Source organism: Pithys albifrons, chromosome 1 (assembly GCF_047495875.1).
Source record: "Pithys albifrons albifrons isolate INPA30051 chromosome 1, PitAlb_v1, whole genome shotgun sequence".
Classification (NCBI taxonomy): domain Eukaryota; kingdom Metazoa; phylum Chordata; class Aves; order Passeriformes; family Thamnophilidae; genus Pithys; species Pithys albifrons.
The window spans coordinates 124,876,871-124,895,743 of NC_092458.1; the positions used below are offsets into that span (position 1 = coordinate 124,876,871).

Sequence of the window (18,873 nt, forward strand, 5' to 3'; positions counted from 1 at the left end):
TCGTTGTCTGCAGTGACAAGAGAACAATCTGACACCCCCCAGAATTAAAATCCTGGCCCAGGACTCGCTCCAGGGAGGGGGAACAGCAGTGGCTGCTGAATTCAGGACTGACTGTTTTCCACCCTTGTTTATCTGTCCCATTTGTGCAGATGGAATCAACCCAGGTGGGAACATTCAGGGACAGACTCTGAGGAGAAGTCACAGCAAGGTCACACGGATGTCACCAAGAGGCCTGAGGGCTTTTATTACCAATTTTCTTTTTTGTTTCTTTTGCAATAACCACCTTTTTAAGCGATCCAGCAGCCTTGCAGCGCTGCTTTGTCCATCAGCATCCAGAGGGGCTGCTGCTACCAGGCAGTGCTGCAGGATGGTTATTCCACAGCGCTTATTAATCCACAGGAAGGGGAAGGTGATTTGGTGAGCATGGAAACAGGCTTGTATCCATGTCCTTCAGCAGTTGTGGGGAGCCAGAGAGCCCTCGTGAAGAACCTGATACATAAAGTGAGGAAAGCGTGACCTTTCCACAGCACCTCCATCCCGGGATGAAGCAGCTGCTGGGATCTTCACAGGATGCACCAGAGCCCAGTGATAGGTGGTGGGATGGAGGACAAATCAAACAGAAAGAGTAGGGATTAGCCCGTTTACATCCAAAAGGCATTAAATGGCCCATGATAACTCCTGGGAACCATTTATTGATTCCTTCTACGCACTGCACATTCCCGATAAATGATTTAATTTCCTCCTTTCCCCGTAATCACATCGCTTTGCTTTAGAAGCCTCTTGCTCCCTGAGACCTGGGGGTGCACAGATAACTTCCACTTCTCACGTGGCTCTACTTTTTATTGCATGTGAGAAGTTGATACAGTAGAAGTGAGTGCTTGGAGCCAGCAGGTCTGGAGCTTTCATCACCACCAGTCGCTGCTTGGAGGAAGGACTAGTGGGTTAATTGCTGTGTCAGTCTCTGGTGGGTTAATTGCTGTGTCAGTCTCTGGTGGGTTAATTGCTGTGTTGGTCTCAGGCAGACTAACACAGGGCTTTTTCCAGGAGCTGATGAACCCCTTGGAAGATGTAACTGCCTCTGAAAAATATATGGACACCTTGGAAGTAGTCCTGGATCAGTAATTATAAGACTAATAATACAATAATGCTGGAACTGTCAAATCCTCCAGTCCCTGTAGGAGCTGACACTGCAGATGATCTCTTGCTCCACACTGGGATACTCTGCTTGGACACAATGCCTTCTTTTTGTGGGAGAGTGGAGAAGGAGAGGGGGGGCTGCTTCGGTGTTGTCCTTTAAAAATGAGTAAAGAAGGGAAGGTCTTAAGGGGCAGGATTAGGTTTGATATTGGGGTGAAATCCTTCCCTGTGAGGGTGGACAGGCCCTGGCACAGTGAGGTTGTTGACTCTCCACCCCTGGATGCCATGTTGGATGGAGTTTGGAGCAACCTGGGCTTGTGGGAGTTGTCCATGCCCATGACAAGGGGTGGCACTGGGTGGTCTTTAAGATCCTTTCCAACCCAAACCATTCTGTGATTCTACAGTGAACATTTTAGTTTGGCAAAGTGGGACAAAGCATTCCTTACTCCAGTTGGTTCTCCCACATCATCCCATGGCCACCCAGAGCTCTCACTACCCTTCCCTTCAGGAGCTGGCCGTGCCCCAGACTTCTTACCAGCCTGACAGCACCTGAAGCACAGGAGGAGGTTCCCCTTCCTTCTCTGGAATCAGGTGGGGAGTCACCTCTGCTGCCTCACAGGGCACAGCTCAGGGTGGGGGTTCCAAGGCTGTGGCTCACCCAGGCTGGATTCTGGTGCCTCTGAGCCCAGGAAAAACCTGCAGCTACACTGGAACAAGAAGGAAAGGACGACAGATAGAGAACCCAGGGTATGTTTGTGTTGGTTCTGGCTCCTGGGCATGGTGGAGCAGCAGCCTCTGGTCCCCCAGAGATCCCTCCTTTGCAGGTGTCTGCAGAGGGATCTGCAGCAGCCACTGGGATGGCATCGAGATGAAAGAAAAACAAACTTCCAAAAATGGCATTTCCCATTCTCTGGCTTACAGTAAAAGTGTCTCCTGTTCCTTCCAGCACCTGAACTTGATGCATTCACAAGGTGCAACTCCAGAGAAGAGCAAGGAGGCTGGAGAAGGGACTGGAGCACAAGTGCTGTGGGGAGAGGCTGAGGGAGCTGGGGGTGTTTAGCCTGGAGAACAGGAGGCTCAGAGGTGACCTCGTCACTCTCCACAACTCCCTGACAGGAGGTTGTGCCCAGGTGGGTGTTGGTCTCTTCTCCCAGGCAACCAGCAGGAGAACAAGAGGGCACAGCTTGAGCTCTGCCAGGGGAGGTTTAGGTTGGATATCAGGAAGAAATTCTTTGCAGAGAGAGTGCTCAGGGATTGGAATGGGCTGCCCAGAGAGGGGGTGGATTCCCCATCCCTGGAGGTGTTTAAGGTGACACTGGAGGTGGCACTGAGTGCCCTGGGCTGGTGATCACAGTGGGGTTGGATCAAGGGTTGGACTTGATGATCTCAGAGGTCTCTTCCAACCCAGTTCATTCCATGATTCTATGATCAGCACAGGAAAAGATGCTGGCACAGGGCTTGGAGAGATACATATTCAAAGGAAACAACCCTCCATCCCCCAGTGCTTCCCAAATTAACCCCCCATCATTGTACAGGTTTTTGCAAACCAGGCTCCCAGCAACATGGATCATTTTTCCACTTTTCCCTGCATGATGCTGAGCCCTGTGGATCCTTTGCTTCCACAGGGTTTTGTGCTCTTGGGAGCACCAGTGATTTGGTTAAAAAGAGAGTGGTTTTCCACTGCAACTCTCAGTCCTTTTCCCAGGGGTGACCCCCTGTGGAGAACACATCAGCTCTGAGGGTCACCTGAGGCTGGTAATGAAACAGGACACCCCAGACAGCTGTGGGGTGGGACCTTGTGTCATCCTGTGATTCCTGCACCAGAGGAAGAGGAGGATGTGCCACGTGAGGTGCAGGAGCTTCCCATGCTGTGATTCCCCCAGGTGGGACTGAGGGATGTTGCCCTTCCAGAATTCCCATTTCCAAAATCCACCTCCCTGTGCAGAGCCACCATCAGCCTTCAGACACTGTTCAGTCCTCCTAAAGGGAGTCTAAATATTGAGCAGCTCCACCAAGCCCCTCAGAAAGGGAGAATTTACACCCAACAAACCTTCTAATAAAAGAGCTCCCACTCTCTGCTCACCCCCAGAAAACCAGCCAGGGGTGGGCACAGAAATCAGTTCTTAAATTCACATGCAAGACCCTCTGATGCAAACCCAGAGCAACCTGTGTTTGTTCCAAATGAACAGTTTCTCTTACTGTGTTAATTCATAATCCCATATAGACAGAAAGGATTCATTTCCCACTCACACCCAGGGAATGTGCACACAAAGAGCCATTAGATGTAATTTGTCATCTGTTTAAATCCCACACCCATCAATAGGAAAATTAAATTTCATTTCCTTTCAAGTTTAAGGATCTCTAAAGATATTCCTTAATCCAGGACAGCACTTTGCCTTAGGCATGTGAGTGGTTCTAGGGATGTCAAGTGCTTTTCTGGGCAGGGCTGTGATCCAGGCCAGATGTGCACCTGCACCATGGAATGAAAATCAAGCAAATACAGACATTTTAAAGCACCAGGGCACTAGAAACAAGCTCGATTATTTTTGAGGTCCTGCAATGTTGCTCCTGTCTGCGAAGTTTTCAAAAAAAACCCCACCAACCCTCCAACAAAACGAGGGAAATTGGCTACAGAAAGGCCATGTTTCCAAAGCACATAAGTTCTCTCAGTCCCCTGGGGAGAATTTGCCACAGTCCTACTCTCAAAATAATGTGAAGGTTGCAAAATTGAGCAATCATAAAAGTCAGGAAATTTAAAAAGTTAGTATGTGTCTTTCAATGTTAGCTCAGCAGCAGCGAAAATATGTGGTGTGAGAAGCTTGGGCTTGCAATCCCTCTGCTAAATTTAAGCTTTAAAGTGTTCTTGTTGACCATTAACAAGCAGCATCGACTGTATTGGGGTATTTAATGTCTGTAAGAGGCATCTTAGTCGTAAGAGTTTCCTGGCCTTGGAATTCGGAGGGTTTGGCTCTGAAAGAAAAAGTCACTGAGGGATTTGGGCTCTTTCCTCGTTTATGGGTGAAAGTCATGGTGGGGAAAGAAGGGGAATTTCACAGCAGAATAACTCTGTGATGCTTGTGAAAAGCTGTGATTTATGTAGTTATGGAGCTGGCTGGACCTCGTGGGGGTGTCCTGAGAAGCAAAAAGCCCAAAGTGCTTCCCCCTTGCTGGCAGGAGCCCCTTCAGCTCAACCTGCCCAAACAAACCCGCTCGCCCCGAATTAATAACACAGAGCTGTCCCCCTGAATGTTCAAAACACAGAATGACATTTCCAGGCCAGATGGAGGACTTTCTCAGAGCTCCATGTCGTGGTTTAACTTACCATGAAACCCTAAATGCAGAGTGATGGCAGTGTTTAGATAAGACAGATGTGGAGCTCGGCCTTGCAGGAACACTGATCCTTATAAATGAGCTGTGCTGAGCTCTGGGGTTTGCCTGGCTCAGCCTTTCCAAACCCCAGGCTAGATTAAATCATCACAGCTGGGCAGAAAATATCAAGAGTTAAAGAACTGCTTTATGGGAGCTGTAAGAGTGTGAAGGTTTTAGGAAGCTAAATAATTATGGCACTCTCTGAGAGCTCCAGGAAAGATGAATGAGTTTGTGGCCAGCGGGGTCATTTCTGCCAATGCCGTCCTGAAAGACAAGGGAGAAGTCAAAGACATGGGGGAAACTTCACACCTGACCAAAGGCACAGCTACTGGAGGTTAAAATGTGGCAGTGAGGGGTCCCACACGTGCTCAGCTCCAAGGGAAAATGACACTTTGAACTTGGTGCTTCCACCAATTTTTATGTGAGCTTTGGTGCCCCAGGTCTTGTGCAGGAAGTCAAGGTGGGCTGGTTTGAAGGGAAACTGGCAGGAGAAATGACCCCAACATGAAAGAGATGATAAGTCAGAGTTACAATTTAATAACAATATTACAATCAATGCAATGACACAAAGAGAAATTGGGTTTAACCCCCAAACCCAGCAGTGTAACCCACCCCCTGGGGCACAAACACAGGGGGGTTTGGTGGCCCCTGTGCTGAGCCCCACGTGGTTCCCCCGAGTGCAAAGGAAAAGGAAGGGACAAACCTGTTGGTGCAGATGATGGCACAGTCTGGTGGAGAGTGGTGGGCTCCTCCTGGCCAGGGTCTGCTCCTCCTCTGGATCCAAGGAATGGTTCCCCAAGTCCCCAGACCCCCAAGATTGTCTCCCCTGAGGTGCAGGTGGGAGCCCCCAGTGTCTCCCCCAGGGCAGGGAGTTCCACCCTGGGGGATCTGACTCTGGCAGTCAGGGGGGATTTTGGAATCGTTGCTGGCCCCTGGGCAGAGCTGAGCCCTCAGGTGGGTGTGGAGGTGCCAAGGAGTCCCTGCAGGGCAGTTCTCCCAGCTCCTCTGCCAGGCTTCTTTCCCAGCCAGCTCCCAGCCTGAGGGCTCAGCTGTGCCCTGGGCAGCTGCTGCCAATGGGCCATTGGGAAGAGTTGGTGGGCAATGAATGGAGGGTGGAGAATGCCCAGCTTTGGTCACACCCACACAGGGATAAACTGGTCCCACCTGCTCAACTGGGACACAAGGACATTTTGAGTGATGGTCTGTTAATGGGGCTAAGACAGTTGGGGAATAAAATATGTGCCCCTTAAGGTATGTAAGTGGGAGCACCTAAATCTTTATGTAAAATCTTGTAATCATAGAATGATTTGGATTGGAAGAGACTCTAAAGAGCATCTCATGGACAGGGACACTTTCCACTAGATCAGGTTGCTTCAAGCCCCTTCCAGCCTGGCTCTGAACACTTCCAGGGATGGAGAATTTATAAGTGGGGTTTGCCAAACCTGGGCAAACATCAGGTGTGTGTGGGGACCCCCAGGGCAGCCCAGGTGCCACCAGTCCTTCCTGCTGCCCAGCTATTCAGGCTTGGTGCAGTTGGTACAGCACACACAGGTACATATAAATTCAGGAGGAATTTCTTCGTGGAGAGGGTTGTTAAGCTTTGGAAGGGGCTTCCCAGAGAGGTGCTGGAATTCCCATCCCTGGAGGTGTTCAAGAAACAGCTGAACATGGCTCTGGTCTGGTTGAGAAGGTGGGAATGGGTCACTGATTGGGTTCGATGGCCTTGGAGGTCTTTTCCAACCTTAATTGTTCTGGGATTCTCTGATATGGGATGTGCTGCTCAGACACTGCCTGTAGCTCAGTCTGGGAGTCTTCCCAGTGGGAACACGGGAACCAAAAAAGGCAAACCAACAACATAAGGGATGTGAGAGGACTGGGAATCTTCCCAGTGGGAACATGAGAAACAAAAAAGGCAAACCAACAACATAAGGGATGTGAGAGGACTGGGAGTGCTGATGGAGCTGTGGCTGGCTGGGATAAAAGCTTATTGGGCTGAGACAGGGACAGAAGGGAGAGCTGAGGGGTGACCCGAGTCTGTGCCCATGGAAATCCTGGAGAGACATCCTGCTGACTCCAGGCAGCTTAGTTTGAATCCAGCAAAGGGCCTTTCCCTTCCCCCTCCTCCCTCCTCTTGGTGGCTGCCCAGATCTGATTTCAGCTTTTGTGGTGGTGCATTTTTTCTGCCCTTAGATCTTTCCACAGGGAGCTCCAGCCTCTCCATGTGGGACTGAGCCTGGGGACCAGGGGGGTCAGGCTGGCTGTGCTCTCAGCCATGGCCTCTGGAAAGCCACCAGAAATCCTGGGAAGGAGGGGATGACCAAAGGTGCAGACACCCCTCCAGGTTATGCTGCCAAAATTGGCTTTCACTCTTCCACAAAGTAATGGTTGAAATGGTTGGGAGAAGTTTCTGGGAGCACCTGCACCACCAGGAGAGGGCTGAGCAGGAGCTCTGAGTGGGGAGAGTGTCTGAGCATCACCATCCTCTCCTGGGGAAGGGCTGAGGGGCAGAGCCAGCACAAAGCACAGCAGAGCCTGCAACAAAGGGGGCATCAAGCAGTGCTGAGAAGCTGCTTTAAGCACCACTGAGTAATGCAAATAATGTGGGAGTGAAGAGCAGCAGGGCCACCCTCTCTCCACCCACCACCACCCTGCACCCTCTCATCCACAAATTGCATCCTACTGCCCTCAAAGACTGGGATATGGAGTAGCTGGAAGGTTTAATCCACGTGGGGGCTTTGCTATGTTCCAGGTGGCTTTTTTTTTGTGGTTTTGTGGCCACAGGGGGATTATTTTTGAAACATTTAACCTGGAGAAGGGAAGGCTCAGGAGGGACCTCATCACTCTCCACAACTCCCTGAGAGGGAAGTTCTGGCCAGGTGGGGGTTGGTCTCTTCTCTCAGGCAACAAGCAGGAGAACAAGAGGGCACAGCTTGAGCTGTGCCAGGGGAGGTTTGGGTTGGGTATCAGGAAGAAATTCTTTGCAGAGAGAGTGCTCAGGGATTGGAATGGGCTGCCCAGAGAGGGGGTGGATTCCCCATCCCTGGAGGTTTTTCAGCTGAGCTTGGCCGTGGCACTGAGTGCCATGATCTGGTAAAGGGACTGGAGTTGGACCAAGGGTTGGACTTGATGATCTTGGAGGTCTTTTCCCACCCAATCCATTCTGTGATTCTGTGATCCATCTGATGAGGGATCTCAGAGGGGTTTGTGGGAAGGACACTCAGCTCCTGTGGGGCTTCTTCACTTGTCCTTGTGGTGGCTTAAAGGTGAACCAGCAGGAGAAATGAACCCAACTCAAAGGGAAGTTACAAGTCAGAGTTACAATTTAATGCAAAGATGGTCTCAGGGAAGACCTCAGCACTCTCCACAACTCCCTGAGAGGGAAGTTCTGTCCAGGTGGGGGCTGGTCTCTTCTCTCAGGCAACCAGCAGGAGAACAAGGGGGCACAGCTTGAGCTGTGCCAGGGGAGGTTTGGGTTGGAGAACAGAAAGAAATTCTTTGCAGAGAGAGTGCTCAGGCATTGGAATGGGCTGCCCAGAGAGGGGGTGGATTCCCCATCCCTGGAGGTGTTTAGGGTGAGACTGGAGATGGCACTTAAACACCTCCAGGGACAAAGAATCCTCCATGTCTTGATCCAACCCCACTGTGATCACCAGCCCAGGGCACTCTGTGCCCTGGGCTGGTGATCACAGTGGGGTTGGATCAAGGGTTGGACTTGATGATCTCAGAGGTCTCTTTCAACCCAACTGATGCTGTGATTCTATGAAGAGAAGCAAGCCCAGGTGAGACACGGACAATAAAAAAGGTCTGATGGCTCTGCACGAATATTCACACATTTGTTTAGGCTGGTTCAAGTTGGTGGGTCTGGACAAAGAGGGTGAGGGTCTGGTTTGGCTCTCAGGGGGTGTTTCTGCACTGGGAAGTGCAGCAGAATGTGCAGCAGCCTGTCCTAAAAACATCAGGAACTCCTAAACAGAGTCTTTTAAAACCAGAGTGGCCAAAATCACCCAAAATCATCCAGAGGGAAATGCTCACCCCATTGGCAGCCTCTGGTCATAAAAGAGAATAAATCAGATACAACAGGTAGCAACAAACTTGGGAGTGGGGGGACAGAGCTCCAAACTCTGCCTCCCAAAAGCTCCCAAATCCCATGTCAGGGTAAATTGGTGGATCTCCAGTGGGTAATGGAGTGTGGATTCATCCCAAGGGCTTCTGACCTTGGGGATGAGACAGCTCCATTCTTCTCTGGGATTTCTGGGAAATAAACTTCCTCCCCTGGTATTCCTGGGGAATAAATCCTCTTCCCTGCTATTCCTGGGGAATAAATACTCTTCCCTGGTAATCCTGGGGAATAAATTCCCCCCACCCTGGTATTCCTGGGGAATGAACCCCCTCCCCTGGTATTCCTGGGGAGTAAATCCCCTCCCCTGGTATTCCTGGGGAATGAACCCCCTCCCCTGGTATTCCTGGGGAGTAAATCCCCTCCCCTGGTATTCCTGGGGAATGAACCCCCTCCCCTGGTATTCCTGGGGAGTAAATCCCATCCCCTGGTATTCCTGGGGAATGAACCCCCTCCCCTGGTATTCCTGGGGAATGACCCCCCTGCCCTGGTATTCCTGGGGAATGAATCCCCTCCCCTGGTATTCCTGGGGAATGAATCCCCTCCCCTGGTATTCCTGGGGAATGAACCCCCTTCCCTGGTATTCCTGGGGAATGACCCCCCTCCCCTGGTATTCCTGGGGAATGAACCCCCTCCCCTGGTATTCCTGGGGAATGAATCCCCTCCCCTGGTATTCCTGGGGAATGAATCCCCTCCCCTTGTATTCCTGGGGAATGAACCCCCTGCCCTGGTATTCCTGGGGAATGACCCTCCTGCCCTGGTATTCCTGGGGAATGACCCCCCTGCCCTGGTATTCCTGGGGAATGACCCCCCTGCCCTGGTATTCCTGGGGAATAAACCCCCTGCCCTGGTATTCCTGGGGAATGAACCCCCTGCCCTGGTATTCCTGGGGAATAAATCCCCTCCCCTTGTATTCCTGGGGAATGACCCCCCTGCCCTGGTATTCCTGGGGAATGACCCCCCTCCCCTTGTATTCCTGGGGAATGACCCCCCTGCCCTGGTATTCCTGGGGAATGAACCCCCTGCCCTGGTATTCCTGGGGAATGAATCCCCTCCCCTGGTATTCCTGGGGAATGAATCCCCTGCCCTGGTATTCCTGGGGAATGACCCCCCTCCCCTGGTATTCCTGGGGAATGAACCCCCTGCCCTGGTATTCCTGGGGAATGAACCCCCTGCCCTGGTATTCCTGGGGAATGACCCCCCTCCCCTGGTATTCCTGGGGAATGACCCCCCTGCCCTGGTATTCCTGGGGAATGAATCCCCTCCCCTGGTATTCCTGGGGAATGAATCCCCTCCCCTGGTATTCCTGGGGAATGACCCCCCTGCCCTCGTATTCCTGGGGAATGACCCCCCTGTCCTGGTATTCCTGGGGAATGACCCCCCTGTCCTGGTATTCCTGGGGAATGACCCCCCTGCTTGGCTGCCGGGCTGTGTGCAATGTGCCCGGGCAGCCCTCGGTGTGCCAATCAAGGCAGGAATCCTCCAGGGCACCCAGTTCTGCGTCACTGGGGCTGCAGCCCCTTGTGCAGATGTTTGTGGCCTCCTCCCTCGTCATCCCAGGGCCTGATTAAAGCCCAACCTACGCACAGACTCGCCCTGGTTCCAGCAGATCATGTTCCCAAAGTGGATATGGTTGTTTCCAGCAGGAGGTTTTACTGGGGGGACTTTCTGATGTCGGTTTGGCTGCTCTTATTTTGGATGTAAAAGGGTCCTGGGGCACAAACAATTAGACTTTTGGTTCCCATGTCTTGGGTGGGTTTTTTTGCCCCGATTTGCAGCTCAACCCTGAGATAAATTCTTATCTTCTCTTTTCCCTGTAAAATAAAATGCTACAATGAAGTTCAGAGCAATGGCTTTGTGGCCTCACTGTGTTTCAAACCCTGATAATTGACCCTCAGCTGGAATTATTTTTAGAAGAAAAGCCAAAATGAGCAGGAATGTGTTCAGTGTTTGGGCAGTGGAACCACCCACCTGGTTTTCACAGCACTGAGTATTTTGTAGCACATCCCCTTGTCCAATTTGCCACTGAATTTCTTAATTGCTGTGCTTGTCATGTTTGGTACCCCCTGGAAATGAAGTCTGACATCTGTGATCTGCCCAGCACTCCCCAGGAGCTCTGGGAATAATTAATTTCCCTGATTACAACCCAACACTCCAGACCAAACGAGGATGAGCTCTAAAGGAAAGAAAAAAAAGTTGTTTTATCAGGTACATGCACAAAACTTTCCCAGTGTTTGTGTGTTTGCAGACAGACCCAAATGAAGATTAAATGTAAGAAATGCAAGAAATTTAAGAAAAGAGCCCATTATTTTGGGTGTGTTAAACTGACTCCTCTGACAGGGAAAAAACACCAATGGCTTGCTGAGAAGAAATGAAGGTTTCTGGTGTATATTTGCTAAAAAGCTCTTTTAAGATGTGTTAATAAAGGGCAGAATGAAACAGCCCCATTGCCTGTAGAGGACACTCTGTAAGTGTCCCACTCCTCACATCTTTGTGGAGGTTTATAATCATTCAACATTGATAACTGTGGCTAAATTCAATAAAAAATGAAATTGGGTGAGCTGTGAGAGCTTCAGTTCACACTCTGTGCACAGAACCCTCTCTCTGAACACATCAATCATTTTATAACTTTGTTCTTTCATTCTTTTTTCCAGCCCACAGATTTTAGGGGAGGAAAACTAAGAGACAGTTACAGTTGGGACAAGTTATTTGAAGTTTCTCTCTTTTTCGAGCCTAAATCTGACTGCTCTGGAGTGGAGCATTTGAAGGATTCTCAACCTGAGCATCCAAAATACAAACTGCTTGAAATCCCTGGGATTGATTGGTCTGGTGGCCCTTAAAAGGTCTAGTCCAGATGAACAGTTTCAAAACCATCTACAAGGAAAAGCCTGAAAATACACACATATATAGAATGTTTGGTTAGAGCTCCTTCCTCCCTTAACCCTGTGTCCTATTCCTGCCATGCCAAGTGCTTTGTGTTGCAAATCCTCATCCCTAAGACCTGGGACAGGTTGGGATCAGGTTGGGATCAGGCTGGGATCAGGCTGGGGTCAGGTTGGGATCAGGCTGGGATCAGGTTGGGATCAGGCTGGGATCAGGCTGGGATCAGGTTGGGATCAGGTTGGGATCAGGCTGGGATCAGGCTGGGATCAGGTTGGGATCAGGCTGGGGTCAGGTTGGGATCAGGCTGGGATCAGGTTGGGATCAGGTTGGGATCCTTCCAGATGCCCCTCTTGACCCCAAAAATCAGGTGGCAGCTCTTGAGGCCAATTCATCCCAGAGGTGACCTAAAAAGTACCTGCCTTGGGCACTGCCTGTAGGACTGAGGTGCCAAAACTCCACAATCTGGGGACCAAAATTAGGTGGAATTAAAACATGGACCTGATTCTGTTCCCTTTGTGGCCTTTCTGCTGTTTCCAGGTTTATTGACTTTTATATAAATTCAGGGTGAAGATCAAACTTTCTGTTCAAAAGATCAAACTTTCTGTTCAAAAGATCAAACTTTCTGTTCAATAACACCCCCACAAAAAGTTCCATAATTCCACGATGGAAAATAATTTGGTGTCTACTCAGGAGTCTTTCAGGGAGAATTTTAAAGCAACAACAATTGGTCCCAGGCAGGAACAAACCCTGAAATGAAAAGCAGCACCCACAGGCAAGACAGACACCCAAAAAGCTGCTCTGGCACCCCCAAGGAGGGTCCTGCCCATGCAGGAGGAAACAATGAGGTGGTGGAGCCACCAGAGAAGGTTCTGGAGGCTCCCTGGATCTGAGCAGGGGTTAAGGCTCCTCCTGCACATCTGGCAGAGCAGCAGCTGCTCTGCCCTGATCCGTGTCAGCCAAGGGGACTCGTTTCACACAGAGGGGGTGGGAGTAGGTGTAGGATCAGGGTTGGTTACAAAGTGCCTTTCAAGCTTTTATTGATTGCCTGATCTCTCCTTTCAAAACATAAAGACGGGGGGAATAAAGAGAAGAATTTTGCTGTGAGCTTATTTTCCTTCTCAGATCTCCCTTCCCTCGCCCACATCCAAGCAGGGAGCTCTTCTTACCAGCCGAATTTTTGTCCCTAAAAACATCAGAGCAGGATTGAGCAATGGGAAGGGCCTGGGAAGTCCAAGCAATTGAGCTCACAGTGTCAGTGTGTGGAACCTCTCACCTGGCAGGTAAACACACCTGATCCAGCTGGCATTTCAACATTAATTAATCAAATAAAATTAATTTTAAAAGTCCGGTGAGTGTATCCTTAAAGGCCTGGCCCAGCTGAGGTCCATTGGTCTCCAGGTGGGAAGGATGTCTGGAAAGGACATCCCATCATTGGTCTGCAGGTGGGAAGGATGCCTGGAAAGGACATCCCATCACTGGTCTGCAGGTGAGAAGGATGTCTGGAAAGGACATCCTATCACTGGTCTGCAGGTGGGAAGGATGTCTGGAAAGGACATCCCATCACTGGTCTGCAGGTGAGAAGGATGTCTGGAAAGGACATCCTATCACTGGTCTGCAGGTGGGAAGGATGTCTGGAAAGGACATCCTATCACTGGTCTGCAGGTGGGAAGGATGCCTGGAAAGGACATCCCATCACTGGTCTGCAGGTGAGAAGGATGTCTGGAAAGGACATCCTATCACTGGTCTGAAGGTGGGAAGGATGTCTGGAAAGGACATCCCATCTCTGGTCTGCAGGTGGGAAGGATGTCTGGAAAGGACATCCCATCACTGGTCTGCAGGTGGGAGGGATGTCTGGAAAGGACATCCCATCACTGGTCTGCAGGTGGGAAGGATGTCTGGAAAGGACATCCCATCACTGGTCTGCAGGTGGGAAGGATGCCTGGAAAGGACATCCCATCACTGGTCTGCAGGTGGGAAGGATGTCTGGAAAGGACATCCCATCACTGGTCTGCAGGTGGGAAGGATGTCTGGAAAGGACATCCCATCACTGGTCTGCAGGTGGGAAGGATGTCTGGAAAGGACATCCCATCACTGGTCTGCAGGTGAGAAGGATGTTTGGAAAGGACATCCCATCACTGGTCTGCAGGTGGGAAGGATGTCTGGAAAGGACATCCCATCACTGGTCTGCAGGTGGGAAGGATGTCTGGAAAGGACATCCCATCATTGGTCTGCAGGTGGGAAGGATGTTTGGAGAGGACATCCCATCATTGGTCTGCAGGTGGGAAGGATGTCTGGAAAGGACATCCCATCACTGGTCTGCAGGTGAGAAGGATGTTTGGAAAGGACATCCCATCACTGGTCTGCAGGTGAGAAGGATGTCTGGAAAGGACATCCCATCTCTGGTCTGCAGGTGAGAAGGACGTCTGGAAAGGACATCCCATCACTGGTCTGCAGGTGGGAAGGACGTCTGGAAAGGACATCCCATCACTGGTCTGCAGGTGGGAGGGATGTCTGGAAAGGACATCCCGTCTCTGGTCTGCAGGTGGGAAGGATGCCTGGAAAGGACATCCCATCACTGGTCTGCAGGTGGGAAGGATGTCTGGAAAGGACATCCCATCACTGGTCTGCAGGTGGGAAGGATGTCTGGAAAGGACATCCCATCACTGGTCTGCAGGTGGGAAGGATGCCTGGAAAGGACATCCCATCACTGGTCTGCAGGTGGGAAGGATGCCTGGAAAGGACATCCCATCACTGGTCTGCAGGTGGGAAGGATGCCTGGAAAGGACATCCTATCACTGGTCTGCAGGTGAGAAGGATGTCTGAAAAGGACATCCCATCACTGGTCTGCAGGTGGGAAGGACGTCTGGAAAGGACATCCCATCACTGGTCTGCAGGTGGGAAGGACGTCTGGAAAGGACATCCCATCACTGGTCTGCAGGTGGGAAGGATGTCTGGAAAGGACATCCCATAAGTGGTCTGCAGGTGGGAAGGATGTCTGGAAAGGACATCCCATCACAACACTTTGCCCTCCAGAAATGGATTTCTGGAGTTTTTGAGGGAATTGGTGCACAATTAGAAGGTGCTGAAGTTAAAACATAAATTGGTAAGGGGGGCACAGGGAAATACCAAAATCACTGGATGAAAATCCACTGGCAGGACCACCTGAGAAGCCCCACAGTCCCAGCCCTCAGCAGAACCAGCAGCTCTGAGGGCAGGAGAAAAAGCTTGGAAAGAGCAGCAACAAAAGGCGAAGAGTGATCCGGGTGGGGAAACAGTAAACTGAGAAACAATGAGAGAGACAGCAGTAAAACCTGCATCTGTTCTTAAACCCTGCCTAAATACCCAGATTAGTGACCTGAGGCTCTGCTGTTGATTTGGAGCTTACTTTGGAGCCGTGTCTCCCAGGGCTGTCCCAGCTGGGACCCAGCGCCGTGGAAAGCACAGCCAAGGCTTTATCCCACCCAGGGCTGCTCCTGTAGGACACAGACATGAGGAAAAGCTGAAATTCATGTGGAAAAGTTGTTTGTGCAGCCCTCGTGCTCATGGAAATAATGTGTGACCCAGCAGGGAAAGGGAATGTGAAAGTTTTGCTGCTTCTCTTCGCAAATTGTCACATCGTTTCTCAATCGCTTTGATGGACTTTGGAGGTCAGGAAGGTTCATGTGGACACTGTCTCTTTAGAATCATAGAATCATGGAATCAGTTGGGTTGGAAGAGACCTCTGAGATCATCAATCCAACCTTTGATCCAACCCCACTGTGATCACCAGCCCAGGGCACTCAGTGCCATGGGCTGGTGATCACAGTCGGGTTGGATCAAGACATGGTGGATTCTCTGTCCCTGAAGTTGTTTAAGTGCCACATCCAGTGTCACCTTAAACACCTCCAGGGATGGGGAATCCACCCCCTCTCTGGGCAGCCCATTCCAATCCCTGAGCACTCTCTCTGCAAAGAATTTCTTTCTGATCTCCAACCCAAACCTCCCCTGGAAGAGCTCAAGCTGTGCCCTCTTGTTCTCCTGCTGGTTGTCTGGGAGAAGAGACCAACACCCACCTGGGCACAACCTCCTGTCAGGGAGTTGTGGAGAGTGCTGAGGTCTCCCCTGAGACCATCTTTGCATTAAATTGTAACTCTGACTTGTAACCTCCCTTTGAGTTGGGTTCATTTCTCCTGCTGGTTCACCTTTAAACCACCACAAGGACAAGTGAAGAAGCCCCAGAGGAGCTGATTGTCCTTCCCACAAACCCCTCCGAGATCCCTCATCAGATGGATCACAGAATCACAGAATGGATTGTGTTGGAAAAGACTTCCGAGATCATCAAGTCCAACCCTTGATCCAACTCCAGTCCCTTTACCAGATCATGGCACTCAGTGCCACGGCCAAGCTCAGCTGAAAAACCTCCAGGGCTGGGGAATCCACCCCCTCTCTGGGCAGCCCATTCCAATGCCTGAGCACTCTCTCTGCAGGGAATTTCTTCATGATATCCAACCTAAACCTCCCCTGGCACAGCTCAAGCCCCTGCCCTCTTGTTCTCCTGCTGGTTGCCTGAGAGAAGAGATCAACCCTCCCCGGGCACAACCTTCTGTCAGGTATTATTTTAATTGTTTGTTATCCCAGGCTGATGCCATCTTCACTTCTCCACTAAGGATGGCTCTGGTTCACAGAATCATAGAAATATTGAGGCTGGCAAAGACCTGCCAGCCCCTGGAGCCCACCCTGTGCCCAATGTCCACCTTGGCAAAGCCCTGCCAGCCCCTGCAGCCCACCCTGTGCCCGATGCCCACCTTGGCAAAGCCCTGCCAGCCGCTGGAGCCCACCCTGTGCCCGATGCCCACCTTGGCAAAGCCCTGCCAGCCGCTGGAGCCCACCCTGTGCCCGATGCCCACCTTGGCAAAGCCCTGCCAGCCCCTGCAGCCCACCCTGTGCCCGATGCCCACCTTGGCAAAGCCCTGCCAGCCCCTGGAGCCCACCCTGTGCCCGATGCCCACCTTGGCAAAGCCCTGCCAGCCCCTGGAGCCCACCCTGTGCCCCATGCCCACCTTGTCCCCCAGCCCAGAGCACTCAGTGCCACGGCCAATCCTGCCTTGGGCACCTCCAGGGCTGGACACTCCAAACCTCCCTGGGCAGCCCCTGCCAGTGCCTGCCCACCCTTTCCAGGCAGAAATTCCTGCTGCTGTGCCCCCTGTCCCTGCCCTGGCCCAGCCTGAGGCCGTGCCCTCTGCTCCTGTCCCTGTGCCCTGGGGCACAGCCCGACCCCCAAATAAAAAAGTGAAATTTTCTCACTTTCTACAAAATTTTAAGAACAACAATTGCTTATTTTTTGATTTTGTGTTTGGCCAGGACAGCCCAAAAGAAACACCCACAAGGGGAGCTCAGGTCCCCTTCCAAAACCTTTGGGAACAAAGCTGGGAGGGGACACATTTTCACAAGGCTGCTGATGTTCTTAGAGATAAAAGTGTGAAGGTGCTGCTGGTTTTGCCTCTTCCTGCAAGGAGGGGAAGGCTGGTCTGCAGCAGGGCAGTGTCACTGAGCACCAGGGGCAGCTGGCACCTGCTGGGAGAGGCACGTGGAAAACATGACTCGGGGCTAATTAACACTGCTTTCTTAAATTAGAAAGCTTTTAATGGTGAGTGGTTAAAAATAACACCTTAAATATGGCTAAAATTAGTTACTGCCAAGCCCCAGAGTGTTGTGACCCCCATTAAACTGGGGGGCCACTTCCCATGACTGGTGGTGTAAAGCACATTTCCCTTTTATATCCTGTTCTCCCCAGGATTGGCTGCAAAGCCTCGTGCCTAACCTTGGAAACATTCAAGAGTAACCTGGAGAGCTCCTCTGGATGGTGGGAAACACATGGATAACACGTGTGGGATGAGGAACTGGAGAGAGGATCATCTCAGGTCGTCCTCATCTCCAGGAATGACCAGGGGAAAATGCTGAGGGAATAGGAAATCCACCAGAGCAGGCAGAGCTCAGGGATGTGTGAAGGGTGGGGCTGGAATTTGGGATGCAAGAAGCAATTCCCAGCTTGGTTGCAGGTTCCTTGTGCGAGTTGGGAAGGTCCCTCATCATCCTGCTGTGCCCCAAAGGCATGTCTGGATCTCCTGGTCATATCTAGGATCAATTCTCACAGGAAACAATCAGGAATAAAAAGAAGGGAAAATGCTTCATTTTCCTTAGTGTGTGAACCAAACCCAAATAATCTGGAAGGCAAAAAATACACTGAAGACTTGTGGAACAGAACTGAACTATCTCCACCACTGCTGAAAGTTTTTGGTTGCCTTTGTTGTGTCCTTTGTGCTGTGCTTGGCCCTGACATGTCGTGACACTCTGTGACAGCTGAGGGAAAGCTGCAGCCTGACTTTCCCTGGCAAAATGCAGGAAAATCCCACGGAGTCCTCCTGGACCAAAGATTTCTGCCCTAAAATCTTCTTTGCAAAGGAGGAAAATTCCTTCAACACCCACATAGACTCATTTCCATCTCATTGTTATGCAAAGAGTATCTGAAAGGCCAGAAAGTCTTAAGAGGAGGAAAAAGTTTTCCTCAAACCAGGCACACCAAAGGAAAGGTGGAATTGGGGTTTCTCTTCCCTTCCAGACAGAGAGCTGGGAATGTCTTTGCAAATCCAGTCCAACATCCCATTCCTCCCCATCCTGTGGGGAACATAGAAAAGTCATGGGAATATGTGTGAGACCCTCAGCCTGTGCTGCTGTCCTGCCTGGCCCATAAAATCCCTGAGATTTCCAGTTTTTCCCTTTCTTTTGGCACGAGCTCCAAGGCAGATTGGGGATTGTTCTGGGAAGAGACACCCCATCTTACAGGAAAGGTGAGACTTTTTACAGGAGTGACAGGACAAGGGGAATGGCTTCAAGCTGAGAGTGGGTTTAGATGGGATATTAGGAAAAATTCCTGGCTGGGAGGGTGGGCAGGCCCTGGCACAGGTTGGGCAGAGCAGCTGTGGCTACCCCATCCCTGGGAGTGTCCCAGGCCAGGTTGGAGTAACCTGGTCTAGTGGAAGGTCTCTCCCTTGGCAGGGGTGGGAATGGATGGACTTTCAGGTCTCTTCCAACCCAAACCATTCCATGATTCCATGATCCTGATGTCAGGGAGAGATTGGTACATTCCAGGACAACAAACCTCAGCACTGATACCCATTCCAGACACTTGTTGAGGAGATAAGGGGGATGAAAACCACCTTCCCGTTGCTCCCTCTGCCTCATCCTGTTGTCCCACTGGCATTCCTCAGCTTGGCCAGGTGCTTTCCCTCCCTTTTCCTGCTCTGCCAAGCCCTGCAAACACTCACACTTTTCTTCTCCCAACAGCAGTTGGGCACATGCAGAACTGGAGCCTGAATTTGTTTCTGTTC

At 51.1% G+C, this 18,873-nt stretch overlaps 1 protein-coding gene across 1 annotated transcript in view; it reads left to right on the plus strand.

Annotated features, from left to right (window-relative positions):
* The window catches only part of VPS26C (VPS26 endosomal protein sorting factor C), a 541,728-nt gene that overhangs the window by 403,293 nt on the left and 119,562 nt on the right, over positions 1-18,873 (plus strand). The window lies entirely within an intron of this gene.